The sequence below is a fragment of the Cnephaeus nilssonii genome (assembly GCF_951640355.1).
Source record: "Cnephaeus nilssonii genome assembly, chromosome: 8".
In the NCBI taxonomy this organism is placed as follows: Eukaryota; Metazoa; Chordata; class Mammalia; order Chiroptera; family Vespertilionidae; genus Cnephaeus; species Cnephaeus nilssonii.
In genome coordinates, this window is record NC_137079.1 from 76,291,435 (window position 1) to 76,308,922 (window position 17,488).

Genomic DNA, 17,488 nt, shown 5'->3' on the forward strand with positions numbered 1-17,488 from the left:
CCTTATATCAGTTTATTATTTTTAGAATATAAAGGAATGCCTGATTTTAACCAAAACTTCTCTCTAAGCTACCAAAAGATGACTTCCATTTTATTTTCTTGTTTTTCTATTCACCATATGTCAGCTTTTCTGTAACTTTCTCTGACACTGCCTATTCAATTTCCCTACCCAGTTTTCTTAGTCCATTCAGGCTACTATTTCAAAATATCCAAGATAGGGTAGTTTATAAACAACTAAATTTTATTTCTCACAGGTTGAGAGATGGGAGGTCTGAGACCAGATGCCACCATAGTAGCTTGAAGGTCCTCTCTCAGGTCACAAAGTTTTTTCTGTGTCACTACAGAGCAGATATGGCTAGGAATCTTTCTGGAGTCTTTTTTATAAGGGCACTAATCTCATTCATTAGGGCTCCACCCTTACGACTTAAGCACCACCAGAATGTCCTATCCCCTAATAACTATCATCTTTGGGGGTTAAAATTTCAACATATATAAATTGGGGGGGTGGGGGAATAAAAAAATCATACCATAGCATCAGTCATTTTTTTACCCAGTTTCCTAATATTTAATTAATATTTATAGTGATGGCACATATTATTTCAAAAATTTTATTTCTTCTTTTACTGTCTTATCATGCTAAAACATAAATTTTATTAGAGCAAGGAATTTATCTTATCACCATGCTCTACCTGCTATTATAAGATAATTGCTAGATGCTGAATAAATACTTGTCAAATGACTTACCAATGTATAAATTGCTGCAGAGGTAATGTTCTTGCCTATTTCATTTAAGTTTTTCTAGTATCACCAATTTTAGCATATTCAGTATCATATATTTCACTAATACTTAAGAACATACTATGATCCCACAGGGCCTAAACCGGCAGTCGGTCATCCCTCTCACAATCCAGGACTGCTGGCTCCTAACTGCTCACCTGCCTGCCTGCCTGCCTGATTGCCCCTAACCACTTCTGTCTGCCAGCCTCATCACCCTCTAACCACTCCCCTGCCAGCCTGATTAATACCTAACTGCTCCCCTGCAGGCCCAATCGCCCCCAACTGCCCTCCTCTGCTGGCCTGGTTGCCCCCAACTGTCCTCCTCTGCAGGCCTGATCTCTTCCCTAACTGCCCTCCTCTTCTGGCCAATTCGGTTCTGATTGGTCGGTTTCTATGCCAGTCAGCATCAAAAGCTCCGCCTCCTAGGCAGCCATTGGCTCCTCACAGTTGACCCATACTTGGTTCTGATTGGTCAGTTTCAATGCCAGTCAGTGTCAAAAGCTCTGCCTCCTAGGCAGCCATTGGCTTCTTACACTTCATTCAGATTTGGTTCTGATTGGTCGGTTTCTATGCCAGTCAGTGTCTCTGGGCCTATCAATGGGGCCTGATCAGAAAGGCGGGGCTGATCAGCAGCCCTGGTGGAGGTCTGGAGAGAAATGGAGGCGTAGCTGCTGGAGAGAAAAAGAGAGGCAAGTGCTGATCAACAGCTGCCATACAGGCTCTCCAGGCCTGATTCGCAGCCCCCTCAGCAGTCAGTGCTGGGTCACCGTGCCTGCAGCCACAGCGGTCAGTGTTGGGTCACCACAGCAACCCAGCACTGACTGAAGGACTGACTTCCAGTTGGTCGAGCCGTCGGTCATGGTGGGACCCAGGGTTTTTATATATTACGATGGTGGCATAGGATAATAGTTAAAAACAGAGGTTTATTATATATTTTATTGTTTGATAATTTAATTTGGAAAAAAAATTATCAATGACATATGAAAATACCATAATCTGAAAAATAAATAATGTAAAGTATATTAACAAAATATTTTCTTAAATCCTTGTACCTTATTTTGGAAAAACCAGAATTTGAGTTGATTTATTGCTTATATGCTTTCTATTAATTATTCCCATGTTAATTATCATGTGTATATAAAGTTATAGATAAGAATTGATGTTCTTGTATCATGATTTGTTTTTATATACTACTAAGAGTTCATCTTCTAATTGTGTCTAATTTAAAATAAAGAATACTTTAAACACTAGGAAAGTATACTAGAATCTAAATTTTGTATCTATATAAAGTTAAACAGAATGAATGCAATTATCTGAAAACATAAGCCAAAAATTTATTTTTCACCAGTTTTCTGAACGTTTTAAAAGACAACAATGTGATAGGTTTTATATCTTTGTATTCTCACTACAAATAAAATATATGAGAGACAATGTTAACTGTGGATTATCTTAACCTTATAACTCTTCTTGTTAAATGACATTAACAAACATGAATTTAACAGCTTTGAAAGCCTGTTTTTTTTTGTAAAATTCTCTGAAACACACAAAGTCATTAGAAGATACGACACTTGGTTGGGGATTTACAATATCTTTGCATAAGTAAAGGTTTTTAAAACTCATAAAATTAGTAATAATTCTAAAACATTGTATACGTGAGTTGTAGCAGATGCTTTACCTTTTCTTTAAGATACTTTGTATAGGCATCATTATCAGCTATGATTTTTAATTTTTATTTTATTTTATGGATCTTAGGGAGAGGGATGGAGGGAGATACACATACACACACACACACACACACACACACACACACACACACACAGGAGAGAGAGAGAGAGGGACATCTATCTGTTGCCTCCTGCATGCAGCCCAGCCAGGGACTAAACCTGCAGCTTGTGTATGTACTCTGACCAGAATTGAACCTGCCACCGTTTGGTGTATGGGATGATACTCCAACCAACTGAGCCGTACCAGCCAGGGCAACTATGATTTTTTTTTTTAATGTGTGATATTAAGTACATGGAGAATTAAAAAAAAACAACAACAACAAAACATGGTTGAGGTAAAATTAACCTGGCCCTACTGAATTAGATAAAAATTACAGTGAACAAGCAGCTCAGGGGAGGGCAAAGCTCCAGGACAAGTCCTGAATCCCACAATGATGAGCTGCAAATATATTCATAAGTAAGAAAAAGTGAATACAACATTTCATAGTTCTTCATGATGTACTGGAATTTATTAGAAAATAAATTCTATCTTTGAAAGTGAAGATTAATGATTATTGGCTTCTTTGTTGTGCCCCCAAATGAGAAATGTATAAACACTGTATATTGTCCCTTGATTTTAAGACTGGCACAATACATAAGTGAATAAAATCAACATTAAAATTGTGACATGATTTTCCTCTGTGTCTTCTGAGGTTGGTAAAATAGGACACTGTCTTTTGTTCTCTTTTTCTTTTATGAAATACTAGAGGCCTGGTGCATGAAATTTGTGCACTCAGGGGGTTGTCTCTCAGCCTTCCCTGTGTCCTCTTGCAGTCCAGGAGCCCTCGGGGGATGTCCATCTGATGGCTTAGGCCCCGCTACCCACTAGCGGGCCTAAGTTGTCAGTCAGACATCATTAGTGCTGCTGTGGAGGCGGGAGAGGTTCCCCCCACCACTGTTGCACTTGCCAGCCATGAGCCTGGCTTCTGGCTGAGTGGCACTCCCCCTGTGGGAGTGCACCGACCACCAGGGGTCAGCTCCTGCATTGAGTGTCTGCCCCCTGGTGGTCAGTGTGCGTCATAGCAACTGGTCGTTCCGCCCTTCAGTCTATTTGCATATTAGCCTTTTATTATATAGGACACTTTCTCTCCTTTTTGGAATACTTGATATTTTCTGTGCATACATATAGGTCTTAATCAATATAACATTTTAAAATCAGATTATGAAACCAATCATGTTCTCATTTTTCCTTGAAAAAATAACCAAACTCTGTGAGACAAACTATATATTTGAGATTCACTACTTGAGGACAAAGACAAGAACCATAAATTAAAAATGCTTTCTACTTGTTGAATATTGTCCACTAAAATACAAATGTAGAAACATTCTGTTTATAAATGAGTGCAATAAAAATATGAGTCAAAGGAAAGATCAATGTACAGATATTTATGTGAAAGAAAGTTTAGAAGAATAATACTTGATTGTCAATTAGGTTTCCCAGACACTAGATGGTGAAAGAGACACTGATGCATTTGAGAATAAAGTCTTAAGTTTAAAGGTTATCCACATACAAAAGGTAAATAAGAAACAAGAAATTAAAGTAGAGAGAATGTTTTTAAAAAGTAAAAACAACATAAAATATGATCACAAATAAAAATAATTAAGAATTGGAAATGTAATCTAAATTATAAAATAAATCAGAGATAAAAAATTATAAATAGCCAATAGATTTGAAAATAATAAAGTTATTGGCTGTACTAATAAAAAAAGTCAGTTTCAGTAAAACAAAAGTAATAAACACCAGATTAAGGGGATTAAAAATACAGTGAATATTTACCACACACCAATATCTGCATTAAAATGGCCACTAGAAAATAAAGAACAATGCAACCCAAATGCTAGACAATTTTAGAATTTATGATAAAATAAAAATTGGATAAGAATAAAAAGAATAGCAAGGGAAAGACACAACCTTCAGAACGTGAGATGGTGGTGGGGATACATTAAGGAACCCAGTTACACACCTTTGTTTGTCAGTTATTTTATTCACCTGCTAAGAGCAGTCATAGGCTGAGCAATAACAATGTAAAAGTGATAGAAAATTATTTAGAATCAAGTAAACAGCAGATAAACAAGAAAATTATTGTAAAACACTATGAAAATTGTTATTGTCTAAATTTATATAGAAGATAGAGTAAGAATCTGAGGTAAGGATTGAATAAAACATATTAAGGTAGTTAGTGAAGTCATATGTTTTAGAAAGATGAATTTACTGAGGGTCCTTGGAAAAGAAGGGACACTTCTTTTGTTTTGTTTTAAATATATTTTTATTGATTTCAGAGAGGAAGGAAGAGGGAGAGAGAGATAGAAACATCCATGATGAGAGACAATCATGGATCGGATGCCTCCTGCAAGTCCCCCACTGGGGATCGAGCCCACAACCTTGGCATGTGCCCTTGACTGGAATCGAACCTGAGACCTTTCAATTCGCAGGCTGATGCTCTATCCACTGAGCCAAACCGGCTAGGGCAAAGGGACACTTCTTAAGTTAGTTTCTTGGTATTCTATGGATAAAACAATGGATTTAGTGCTCTTTATTTATTTTTTATTTTTATTGGTTTAAGTGTCATGTATATTTACACTAATGATAGAAGATATTTTAAACTGGCAAACATCGTATGGATTACACTATTTTAAATTATAAATTAACATATTAAACAAATAAAATGAAAATGTAAACATTTATATTACACTTAATCAAAGAAATAACATAGTATGATGTGGAGAGCAGAGATGAGATTCTAACATTCACACCAAAGGAAATCACTACCATTATGGAATAAAATAAGTTGATGAAATTTTTATTTTCAATCCCACACAGGGCCATTTATTCTGTTTATGTTTATACTAGAGGCCAGTGCACGAATTCATGCACCTGTGGGGCCCCTCGGCCTAGTCTGCAGGGATTGGGCCAAAACTGGCTCTCTGACATCCCCCAAGGGGTCTCGGATTGCGAGATGCACTGGCTAGGCCAAGGGACCCCTCCTGTGCACCATCAGGGCTGGGGAGGGACTGTGGGAGGGTTCCAGGGCATGTCTGGCCCATCTCGCCCAGTCCTGATGGGCTGGACCCCAGCAGCAAGCTAACATACCAGTCAGAGATTCTGCCCCCCGATGATCAGTGTGTGTCATAGACTTTTATTTTATAGGATTCTTTCATATCTTGCATTTTGCTCATTCTTTTCCACTCTATAACATTTCTTGTTTTTACCTTAACTATATTGATGTAAATCTATTACCAATAGTAAATTTTTATTCAAAGATCTTGGAAGAAAATCACATGAGAGAAAATATAAAAGTAACTGAGTAATATTTTTGTTTCTCATACAAATTTATTATTAAACATAAAATAAACATTCAATTAAAAATAAGCCATGAAGTAAAATACATAGTATAACTGATTACAAAAGTACATAAACAGCGTTATAAAATGATGTATGAAAAACATGCTGTGAGTAGAGCATGGAAAAGTAATAGCCATTAAAAACTATAATTATTAATATTAAAGATTTATAATAACATGTTCAATTTATGCCCTACCCGGTTTGGCTCAGTGGATAGAGCATCGGCCTGCGGACTGAAGGGTCCCAGGTTGGATTCCGGTCAAGGGCACATGCCCAAGTTGTGGGTTCAATTCCCAGTGGAGTCATGCAGGAGGCAGCCAATCAATGACTCTCTCTCATCACTGATGTTTCTATCTCTCTCTCCCTCTTCCTTCCTCTCTGAAATCAATAAAAGTATATTTAAAAAAAAAAGAGGTTCAATTTATTATCTTTGTAATAATCAGGGATAGTAAATGGAAAGTTAAGTCTTTCTTTTTTTTTTTTTTTTTTACTTAACTTGTTCTTGTATTTCTCAAGGCTGTTAAAATTGAGGATCTCTAAACATGGATAGTCCACAGGGTTTTCAAATACCTAACACACTGTTCTGTCCTTTTCTTTGGTCTGACTGCAATAACTAGCATTTTGCAATTCACACATCTTTTGATGATGGTCCCTAAAGACAATCAAAGGTAGAAGTGAAGAAAAGTTACATTTGACTCTGGCCAGAACTTGAGTAAAGAGCTATGTCTGATCAATACAGACCCTATTAATTCTGATCCTAGCCTGATGAATGTTGCTTGGGCTCCCTCCTCAGAGTTAAATTACTTTGTAACAGCACAAGAACTACTTAGAAGGGTTAGTCAGAAACCAGAAACCACACAAAATGTTTTCTTTCTAACAGTCCAGTTATCACTGAGTTGCACGCAGTGAAGAGATGAGAATATGGTTTTATAGTGTATATTTCATGCCACAGACACCCTCAAAGTGCTCTGTAATGGAGGTTAATATCAGTCTGCGTGATTCTGAAGATGTTAGGTGAGTGCTCTAGTAGAGTTTGCCTTGGGATATTAGAGCCCATTTTGTTGATAGGTAGAATGCTTTTCTGGAAGGATGTTTGCTCTTTTTAAGTCCGTTTCAACTAGAAAAGTCACAAGCTCAGCCACAAGCTCAGTTTTTAAAATAACTAAAATGTTTTAAGTTTCTACAACAGGTTAGTTAGATGAAGCACCTACCAATATGAATGAAAAATGGTTACTGTACTCCAGGTGCTCACCATCCAGTCATTGTGTTTGAAATATAAGCATACAGTTATATTTGTTGTAAAATTTGGAGATTGTCATAACCTAATGGGGGAAATAATGGTAAAGGACTGCATTGGTAGTGTACTATTTAAAAAGCTGCAGAGAAGTAAAACCTGAATTTGAATTTGAAGTAGGTGTTTACCAGATTTGACCATTGGATTTACCCAAATTAAAGATATATACCAAGAAAAGATGGAGAAGCCAATATGCCAAAGGTACAGCTTTTGTGGCGCATGTGAGAAAACTACCATTACAGCAGTGTAAAAGTATATTAGGATGAGAAAATATTGAAACAAAAACTGAAGATAATTTAGGCAACTGTGGAGTACTATTCCACAGGCGAAGGACCTGACTAGTCACTTCTCTAAATAGGACACACAGATGGCCAATAGACATAAAAAGATGTTCAGTGTTACAAATCATCAGAGAAATGCAACTTAAAACCACAATTAGATATCACCCTACACCTGTCAGAATGGCTATTATCAATATGTCAACAAACAGCAAGCATTAGCAAGGATGTGAAGAAAAAGGGACTGCTATGCACTGTGGGTGGGAACACACACTGGTGCAGTCATTGTGGAAAGCAGTATGGAGTTACCTCAAAAAATTAAAAATGGAACTGCTTTATGACCCAGTGATTCCACTTCTGGGAAAATATCAGAATAAAAATTAAACACTAACTTGAAAGAATATATGCACCCCTATGTTCATTGCAGAGTTATTTACAATAGCCAAGAACTGGAAATAGCCCAAGTGTCCATTAGGGGATGAGTGGATAAAAAAGCTGTGGTATCTTTACACAATGGGATACTAATAGGCCAAAATCATATGGTTCTTCTCTTTTTCCGTCTGACTTATTTAGCTTAGCATTATATTATAAAGATCTATCATCCATGTTGTATCAAATGGCAGTATTTCATCATTTTTTATGGCTGAATAGTATTCCATGTGTATATGTACCACATCTTCTTTATCCAATCAATTATCAAAAGAGAACTTCAGTTATTTCCATGCTTTGGCCATCTTGGATGATGTTTTAATGAACATAGAAGTGCATATATCTCTGCAAATGTTTTCACATTTTTGAGGTAGACACCCAGAAGAGGGATTGCTGGGTCATATGGTAAATCTATTCTTAATTTTTTGGGGGGACATCCATAGTGTTTCACACAGTGGCTGTACCAGTTTACATTCTCATTAGCAATGAATGAGGGTTCCTTTTTTCCACAGCCTCTCCAACCTTTATTATTTGTCTTGATAATAGTCATTCTAATGGGTGTGAGGTGGTATCTCATTGTAGTTTTGATTTGCATTTCCCTAATAGCTAGTGAAGTTGAGCATCATTTCATATGTCTGTTGACCATTTGTATGTCTTCTTAGGAAAAGTGCCTGTTCAGTTCCTCTGCCTATTTATTTTATTGGATTTTGTTTTTGGTTATATGAGTTATTTATATATATTTTACATTAACCCCTTGTCAGAGCTATTGTTTGAAAATATCTTTTACCATTCATTTGGTAGCCTTTATGTTTCGTTGGTGGTTTCTTTTGCTAAGCAAAAACTTTTTAGTTTGATACAGGCCCATTCATTTATATTTGCTTTACTTCCTTGGCCTTTAACTTTTAAAGGTCAATTTATAAGAGGCTTAAAAAGTTAGAGAATGACTTTATTTATTTCTTCTTAGTGGTCTGGGTAGCAGGGAAAAAAGCAGCAAGTTCCTCTGAGTGTTCCACACTCCGACTTGGGACTCCTTTACGCTACCACCTGCTCTAGATGTGTGTGCCCATTGCTTACTCCATCTTGGAGGATAATAGAAAGTCACACATGCTGCTCCTAACTTCCAAAGTTAATGTAGAATGTGTTATAGAGTGTATTTGCATATACTAATGGCCCTCTTTATAAAATAATGTAAAACGAAAATAATTCAAATTTTTTCACAATGTTGACTTGATTATCTCAAGATAATCATTTTATATGGGGGTGGGCCAGTAAAACAACCTTTCAAAATAGGGGGGAGGAAAACAATGATGTTTTCATATCCAAAATATGTTGTCCCAGAGAGAATATGGGCATTATTTCATAATTCAGTTTTATTAACTTGAAGTTTACTAGTATTTTCTTATAACATACTAGAGGCCTGGTGCATGAAATTCATGCACAGGGGTTCCCCTCAGCTCAGCCTACACCCTCTCCAATCCGGGACCCCTTGGGGGGTGTCCAACTGCCAGTTTAGGCCCTGCCGGCCTCGTCGCCCTATGCAGCCTGCTGTTCTGTTGTTACTGTGATGACATCTTGGACAATTTGCATATTCCTCTGTTATTAGTATAGATATTAGATTAATTTAAACAGATGGATTAATGTTTTAGATTAGGCATTCAGCCACAAGCTATTTTGTTTCTAGGTTCTTTTTAGAGCTATTTACCATATCCCACCATCAATCCATATACAGAATTGCCTATTCCAATCAGTGATACATTCAGAATAAAACTATGTCGCAAGAAGCAGAAATTACATTGATGAGGCCTCCCATTTTTTAACTTACATACTTAGGAGGGCTATCTACCTTTTGTGTAATACTTAACAGAAACAGATAGCTGACTGACTAAAGAATCATAAACACAACTACTCAGTATATTTTTAGCTAATTTTCTGCCTTTTCCAAATGAAGAATGACAGTAACATGTGCATTAGTGACTTTTTCTCTCACTGTTCTTTATTACTTAAACTGATTTTGTAAGGAGATTCAGAGTTTAGAGAACATTTCAAAAGCTTATCCAGCTTAACATGCTTAAAAATATTAAGATATTTTTCAAGTACACAAAATAAAACAAAATAATGAAGAAAACAAGTTTTAAACTATCAGTCAATGATGTAGGTGGACATTTAATGAGCCCAATTCTTAAATTCATAAGATGCTATTAAATTGTAAAAATGCTTTTGAGAGCTAACAAGTGAAAGTAATAATCAACCTACTCCATAATTGCAAGAGTGAAGCAACATTTTTTAAAACTATCTCTTTTTCTCTTTCTCGAATTTATTTTCCTTCTATAACATTTTAACTCTATTTTATCTGTCTTTCTATTTGATTTTAAGAATGAAAAAGTTATCAAAGAAAAATTCATAACATCAGATAAAAATTATTTTCATGCCGAAACCGGTTTGGCTCAGTGGATAGAGCGTCGGCCTGCGGACTCAAGGGTCCCAGGTTCGATTCCGGTCAAGGGCATGTACCTTGGTTGCGGGCACATCCCCAGTAGGGGGTGTGCAGGAGGCAGCTGATCGATGTTTCTCTCTCATCGATGTTTCTAACTCTCTATCCCTCTCTCTTCCTCTCTGTAAAAAATCAATAAAATATATTTTAAAAAAATTATTTTCATCATTTAAAAATATATATAAAGCATATAGAAGGATAAGTGCTAGATATGGGGCACTCAATAAGCGTCATGATGCATATGTTTTCATGACATCCATAGTCTTTATTTTCTTTTTCTTTATTGAATTTCAGAGAGAGAGAGAGAGAGGTGAGAGAGAGAAATAAAGAGAGAGATTGTTTTGTTGTTCCACTTAATTATTGGTTTGATTATTGTATGTGCTCTGACAGGGGATTGAACCTCCGACCTTAACTAACTGAGCTACCCCTCCAGGATCCATGGTAGGTTTTTATAGCACTAACTAGAGGCCCAGTGCATGAAATTCATGCACAGGGTGGGGGGGTCCTTCAGGCCAGCCTGTACCCTCTCCAATCTGGGACCCCTTGGGGGATGTCGGACATTCTTCTCACAATCCAGGACCACTGGCTCCTAACTGTTCACTTGCATGCCTGCCTGATGGGCCCTAACTGCCCCTGCTTCCAGGCTGATCACCCCTAACTGCCCCCCCTGCCAGGCTGGTCACCCCCAACTGGCCCCCCCACTGGCCTGGTCGCCCCTTACTGACCCCCACTGCAGGCCTGGTCACCCCCAACTGCCCTCCCCTGCAGTCCTGGTCCCCCTCTGTAGGAAGCGGTTATAGGGTTAAGCCTCGGACTGACCTGCTGGCAAAGTCGCAAACAAGTCCCAGCTTGGAGGGCTCAGTCCTCTAAGCATAATTAAGCTTGATCTTTGACTGCTCCCTAGATCTTTCCTGGGTAGCTAGTGGGCTGTGGGAGGCAGCAAGTGCTGCCAAAACAACTGAAACTTACAACAACATTGTAGATTACTTTGTTTGTCCCTGATTATAAATAAAGCACTAGCTTTGCAGTCTGGATCTGTTCTGTGGCCTCAGCAAGGCACATAAAGATCCACCCAGCTCCATGAATCTATTTCTGCATCTTGTTTTCTATATTTCTAATATTTCTCTATCCCTGGCCGCCTCCATTTAGAACCGGTTCATTCATCTCTCTTTCCGTGTGGGATGCGGAAAAGGGAGATCCCCGCCATGTCTGGCCCCCACCACATTCAGGCCCCCCACCCCCCTAACTGCCCTCCCCTGCTGACCTGGTCTCCCCAACTGCCCTCCCCTGCTGATCGGGTCTCCCCCAACTGCCCTCCTCTGCTGTCCCGGTCACCCCTAACTGCCCTCCCTGCTGGCCTGATAACCCACAACTGCCCTCCCCTGCAAGCCTTGTCCCACCCAACTGCCCTCCCCTGCAGGCCTGGGTCCCCATCAACTGCCCTCCCCTGCTGGCCATCTTGTGGTGGCCATCTTATGTCCACATGGGGGCAGGATGTTTGTCCACATAGGGGCAGCAATCTTGTGTGTTGGAGTGATGATCAATTTGCATATTACTCTTTTTTTAGATAGGATAGAGGCCTGGTGCACAGGTTGGGGCCAGCTGGTTTGCCCTGAAGGGTGTCCCACATCAGGGTGGGGGTTCCCTTGGGGCATGGGGTGGCCTGGGTGAGGGGCCTGTGGTGGTTTGCAGGCCGGCCATGCCCCCCGGCGACCTAAGAGGAGGCCCTGGGATCTGGGATTTATTTATCTTTTATAATTGAAACTTTATAGCCTTGAGCAGAGCCAAGCCTCCTGCTTGCTCCGTGGCTGCAGCCATTTTTGTTGGGATTTATTTATCTTCTATAATTGAAACTTTGTAGCCTTAAGCAGAGGCCAAGGCAGGCCAGGGCTGTGGAAGCTTGACTTCCTCCATTGCCGGGGGCAACTCAAGCCTCCTGCTCTCTCCAGCTCTGTGACTGCTGCCATTTTTGTTGGGATTTATTTATCTTCTAAAAGATAAATAAATTGAAACTTTGTAGCCTTGAGTGGAGGCCTGGGCCTCCCAGGGTGTATGGAAAGCTTGGCTTCCTCCATTGCCAGAGAAACCCAAGCCTCCTGCTCTCTCCGTGGCCACAGCCATCTTGGTTGGGTTAATTTGCATACTTGCTCCTGATTGGCTGGTGGACATGGCTTGTGGGTGTAGCAGAGTGATGGTTAATTTGCATATTACTCTTTTATTAGATAGGATTCTTTAAGAAAATTCTCACATGTTGTTTATATAGAGTGAGGCAAAAGTAGGTTTACAGTTGTTCATAAGTAAGTACTATATGAAATCTGAAGTTAAAACAAAGTTCTCATGCAGCATTCTTTTTCCACTCATCTCTAGAGTTTTGACATCTAGCTTCATACCTAGGAGTCCAGGAGATCTTCTCTCGGTGTATCAGAAAATATAAAATGTCTGTAAATGTAGGGGATTCCTAAGAAAAGAAGTTGACCATGTCGCCTTAAAAGTAGGACAATTGAAAAGCTTGCACACCTACAAAGAATTTACAATCAATTTATTTTTTTATTGATTGATTGATTTTAGAGAGAGGAAGGGAGAGAGAGAGAGAATTTATGCTTTTATTGATTGATTCTTACACATGGTAAACTGAAGTCTCAAAATATTAAATGGAAAATTCCAAAAAGAGATAATTCGTAAGTTTAAAATTGTGTACCATTCTGAGTAGCATGATGAAATCTTGAGCCAGCCCACTAGGTTCATCCTGGGATGTGAAGCATCCCTTGTTCAAACCTATTCATTGTGTATATGCTACCCTCCTGTCAGCCACTTAGTTATCTCAGCATGGAATCACAGCGTTATGTTCAGGTAACCCTTATTTTACTTGCTAATGGTCCCAAAATGTAAGAGTAGTCATGCTGGCAATTCGGATATGCCAAAGAGAAACCATAAATTGCTTTCCTTAAGAGAAAAGGTATGTATATTACAATAAGATATTTTGAGAGAGACCACACTCACATCACTTTATTACAGTATATTGTTAAAGTCGTTCTAATTTTCTGTAAGTTATTATTGTTAATTTCTTACTGTGTCTAATTTATAAATTAACTTTATAACAGGTATATGTGTAAAGGAAAACACACAGTATATAGAGAGTCTGTTACTATCCTTGGTTTCAGGCATCCACTAGGGATAAGGGGGAGTACTTACTGTATGTGAAAATCATCTGAAATGAAAGAACAATTACAAAATAATCATCAAGGGAAAATAAAACAATCTGGAGGAAACTTATATGATGCATTGAAAATAAAACTTTAAAAAATATATGTGTTATTGCATTCCAGCTTCCAAACAAAATACCACAGATTTGGGTGGCTTATAAATGTTCATTTGTTAAAATTCTAAAGGAAGGGAAGAAAAGTCCACGATCATGACATGTTGGTGTGTGGTGAAAGCCCACATCCTCAGAAATGGCTGTCATTCTGCTATAACCTCACATGGTTGAAAGGGGATACCTGGTTCTCAGGTGTCTCTTTTAGAAGGGCACTAATACCATTCATGAGAGCTCTGCCTTTATGATTGAATTACTTCCCCAAAGCCACCCCTCCTAATATCATCACACTGGGTATTAAGTATTAACTTATGGACTTTGGAAAGATACAAACGTTCACTCTATAGCAATATTATTATTAACCTACAAGAGATACCAGAAACTATTGCATCAATAAGAATAGAATGTTATAAAAATTGAACTAGATAATAATTTAAGAGTTCTTTAAAATTAAACTGAAAATTGGAAAGTTCATGGAAGTGATGACAGATAATGTAGAGGAAATTATTCTGGAAAAAATAGAAAAACAAAGACATATGAATAAGCAAGGAGAATGAAAAGAGTTTGAGGTGAAGTACAGAGGGATAATCCCTAAATTATAAGAGTTAGAAATTTGAGGGATTAAGAAGAAAGAAAATGGGATAGATAAAATTATGGGGTAGACAATTTAGGATTGATTTAATGTTAAGTACACAGCAAACTAAGCAAATAGACTGGTATTTCAGAGAAAATAAGATGGAAAAATCATAATTTTGATATACATCATATAAATGATACTTGGATGCCATAAATTCTAAATTGTAATCTAATCAAAGTTAATAAATGCATGGTTCTTGGTCATACAGAAACATGAAAAATGTGTGTCAATGGTAGAGTGGTTTAGCCAACAAAAGTAAAATATTTCTTTGTCTAAGATAAGAATTCAGAGATAGTCTTACAATTGAAAAAAAAAGTATAAAAATAACCGTAAGAGTATTACTTAATGGTGTTTGGATGTACCATACTAAGTAGCTAATAGTTAAAAATCTTTGTCCTCTAGAAGAGAACTAGTTGTGTATATTCCTTTAACTCTTTATATGCATACAATTCTAATAAAAATATAATTATATATTAATTTGAGATATATCCATAGCCAGCTGTGATTGATAAAATAGTATAACTAAAGATTGACCTTTTCTGGGGTCAGTTGTATAGACTGCAATTCAAATAAAGAAACAAGCAAGTCCACAAATTAAAGACTAATAAATAAATAAAACAATTTGAATTGCTAAAATAAAGGCAAAAGTTTAATTCAATAACAGCAAATGAACTAAGCTGACAAATATAGATTTTGAAGTCTGGTGGGAGAGAAAATACAATCTACCTGGTAATACAGGAGAATATGGCCCAAAGGGAATTTTAAATTTTATTAACCATAGCAACACAAAAGGTACAACAGCAAGGTTTTATTAAAGGGAATGAATTCTGAAATGTCACACCATATACAGTGACTGAAACAGTACTTGAGAAATTTACAGATTAGATTCAGACTAAAAATACTCAGTGTGTTTGAGATAATCATCTTAAGGGGCTATTGTCAATGCATTCAGAATCATGAGCTCTTCTTCTTGTCAATTTCACTGCATTCTAAAGACACTTGACATCTTTCATTGCAATATATTGTGAACAATCCTTCAGTCCTGCAGCAACTCAGTTAGCGTTATCAACAAAGATGTGAAACGCTCTATAAAGGCAAACCAGATAAAATGGATCAATATGGACTCTGGCAATATAAACGCTCTGGCATATGAAAAATGCCATGATAATGCAGACTCAAAGGCTGATATTGGCCTACAGAATGACTCTCTATAAAAGCTGCAAAAAAGACAATCAATCTGGTAAAAATCCCTGCAGATGTTTCAGAATTGAATGGAAATATTGCTGTCTGACAGCCTCCCATAATGACCTCTTAACATGATGAATTCGTGTATAGGATGTCTCTTAGCCTTTTCTCCACAATTTTCCTGAATATAATCTAAGATTTTACCTCTTTAGCTGTAACATAATTGTACACAGCAAGACTGGACTGCTTCAAATTTGTATAGCAGTCCAAGATTGTCCTCAGCACTTTAGGCTTGCCTACCCTCCCATCTCAAAGAGCTTCTACATGCTCATGTAGGCTGTTTTTTTGTTTTGTTTTTGTTGTTGTTTTTTTTTTTTTGGAGTTTTTCTTCTAAATGTTTTTTATTGATTTTAGAGAGAGAGGAAAGGAGCAGAAGAAAGAGTGAGAGAAGCATCAATGCAAGAGACAAACATTGATTTGCTGCCTCCTGCATGCCCCCTACTGGGGATTGAGCTGCTCTGACCCGGAATTGAATTGGTGACCTTTCAGTTCATGTGATGATGCTAAAACAAATGTGCCATTCTAGCTGGGCCCATGTCGTTTTTTAACTAAACACTTACATTCTTTGTTTTTACAGTCTAGCACGTAAGGACCTTAGAAGTCACCAATCTGTCTTACTAGTAACAAGCTAAAAAAAGAAAAAAACAACAAAAACTGAACACAGTATGGAGGGACCTGGAGAGTATTAGGCTAAGAGAAATAAGCCAGCCAGTGAAAGACAAATACTATATGACTTCACTCATATGTGGAAACTAATGGATAAAATAAACAAACAAACAAAATAGAAACAAACTCTATAGGTACAGAGAACAGACTGAGAGTGGTCAGAAGGGAGGAATGTTGGAGGGCTAGGTGAAATCGGTGAAAGGATTAAGCAAAACAAACAAACAAACAAACCAAAAAACACACAACATGACCAGAGGGGAAGGGAATGGGGGTAGATAGAAGAGGGTAAAAGGGGAATAAATAATGACCTAAGGAGACTTGATGTTGGGTAGTGAGCATGCAATATAATATACAGATGATGTATTATAGAATTGTACATTGAAACATGTATAATTTTATTAACCAATGTAACTCCAATAAATTCAATAAAATATTTTAAAAATAAATAAATAAAATTAAGAAAACTGAACAAACTGAAGAATCAACAACAACCCTTCTTAGATCTGTCAGAGAAGTGAGGACACAGGGAAAACCACTGCCCTCAAATGTAGTCAGACAGAAAAAAAATGCAGGAAAGCATAACTTACCAAAGAAGAAACCCAGGAGCAGGAACTCCTAGGTTTCAAGTGCTGAGAGGAAAACGCTAGGTTCTAACTGGCAAAGTGCCACAGGTCCAGTGTGAACAACACTGGAATTTAAAAATCCAAGTACACCCAGTTGTACAAGAGCCTCTGCACTTTTATAATATTTGTTGTGGAGCGAACACGAGTAAAGGCCACTGGAGTCCAGACCAAATTAAAATTTAGAGAGCCTTTAATAACTGGCCGGCTGACTGCTCTGCCTTTCTCCACACAGGGAATCCAGAGAGCAGCCCCGACCCTTTGTGCAGAACCACTTTTAAGCACATTAACCACATCCTGTTTTTGCAGAACAAGTAACCCAAGACAAAACAGTTTTCCCTAAGCTAAGTCAGGATCATGCCATTGACGATCATGCTATTCACAGGGTCATCCTGTTCTTCAGAAAGCTGACAGTGATCTATGAAAGAAGGCCTACATGCTGGGAAGGGGCCATGAGACCGTATCTCAAGGCCTGGCCTGGTGTCAGCACTGACAACTCTATCTGGGGCATAGTCCACGGCCTCAGTAGTGCTCAAAAATTCCCACTCACCAACAATATTTATCTTCAAGAACTCTATCAGGTCCTCACAATAAATATCAGAGAAATGTCCCTCTTTCTTCTAGCAGGGAGAG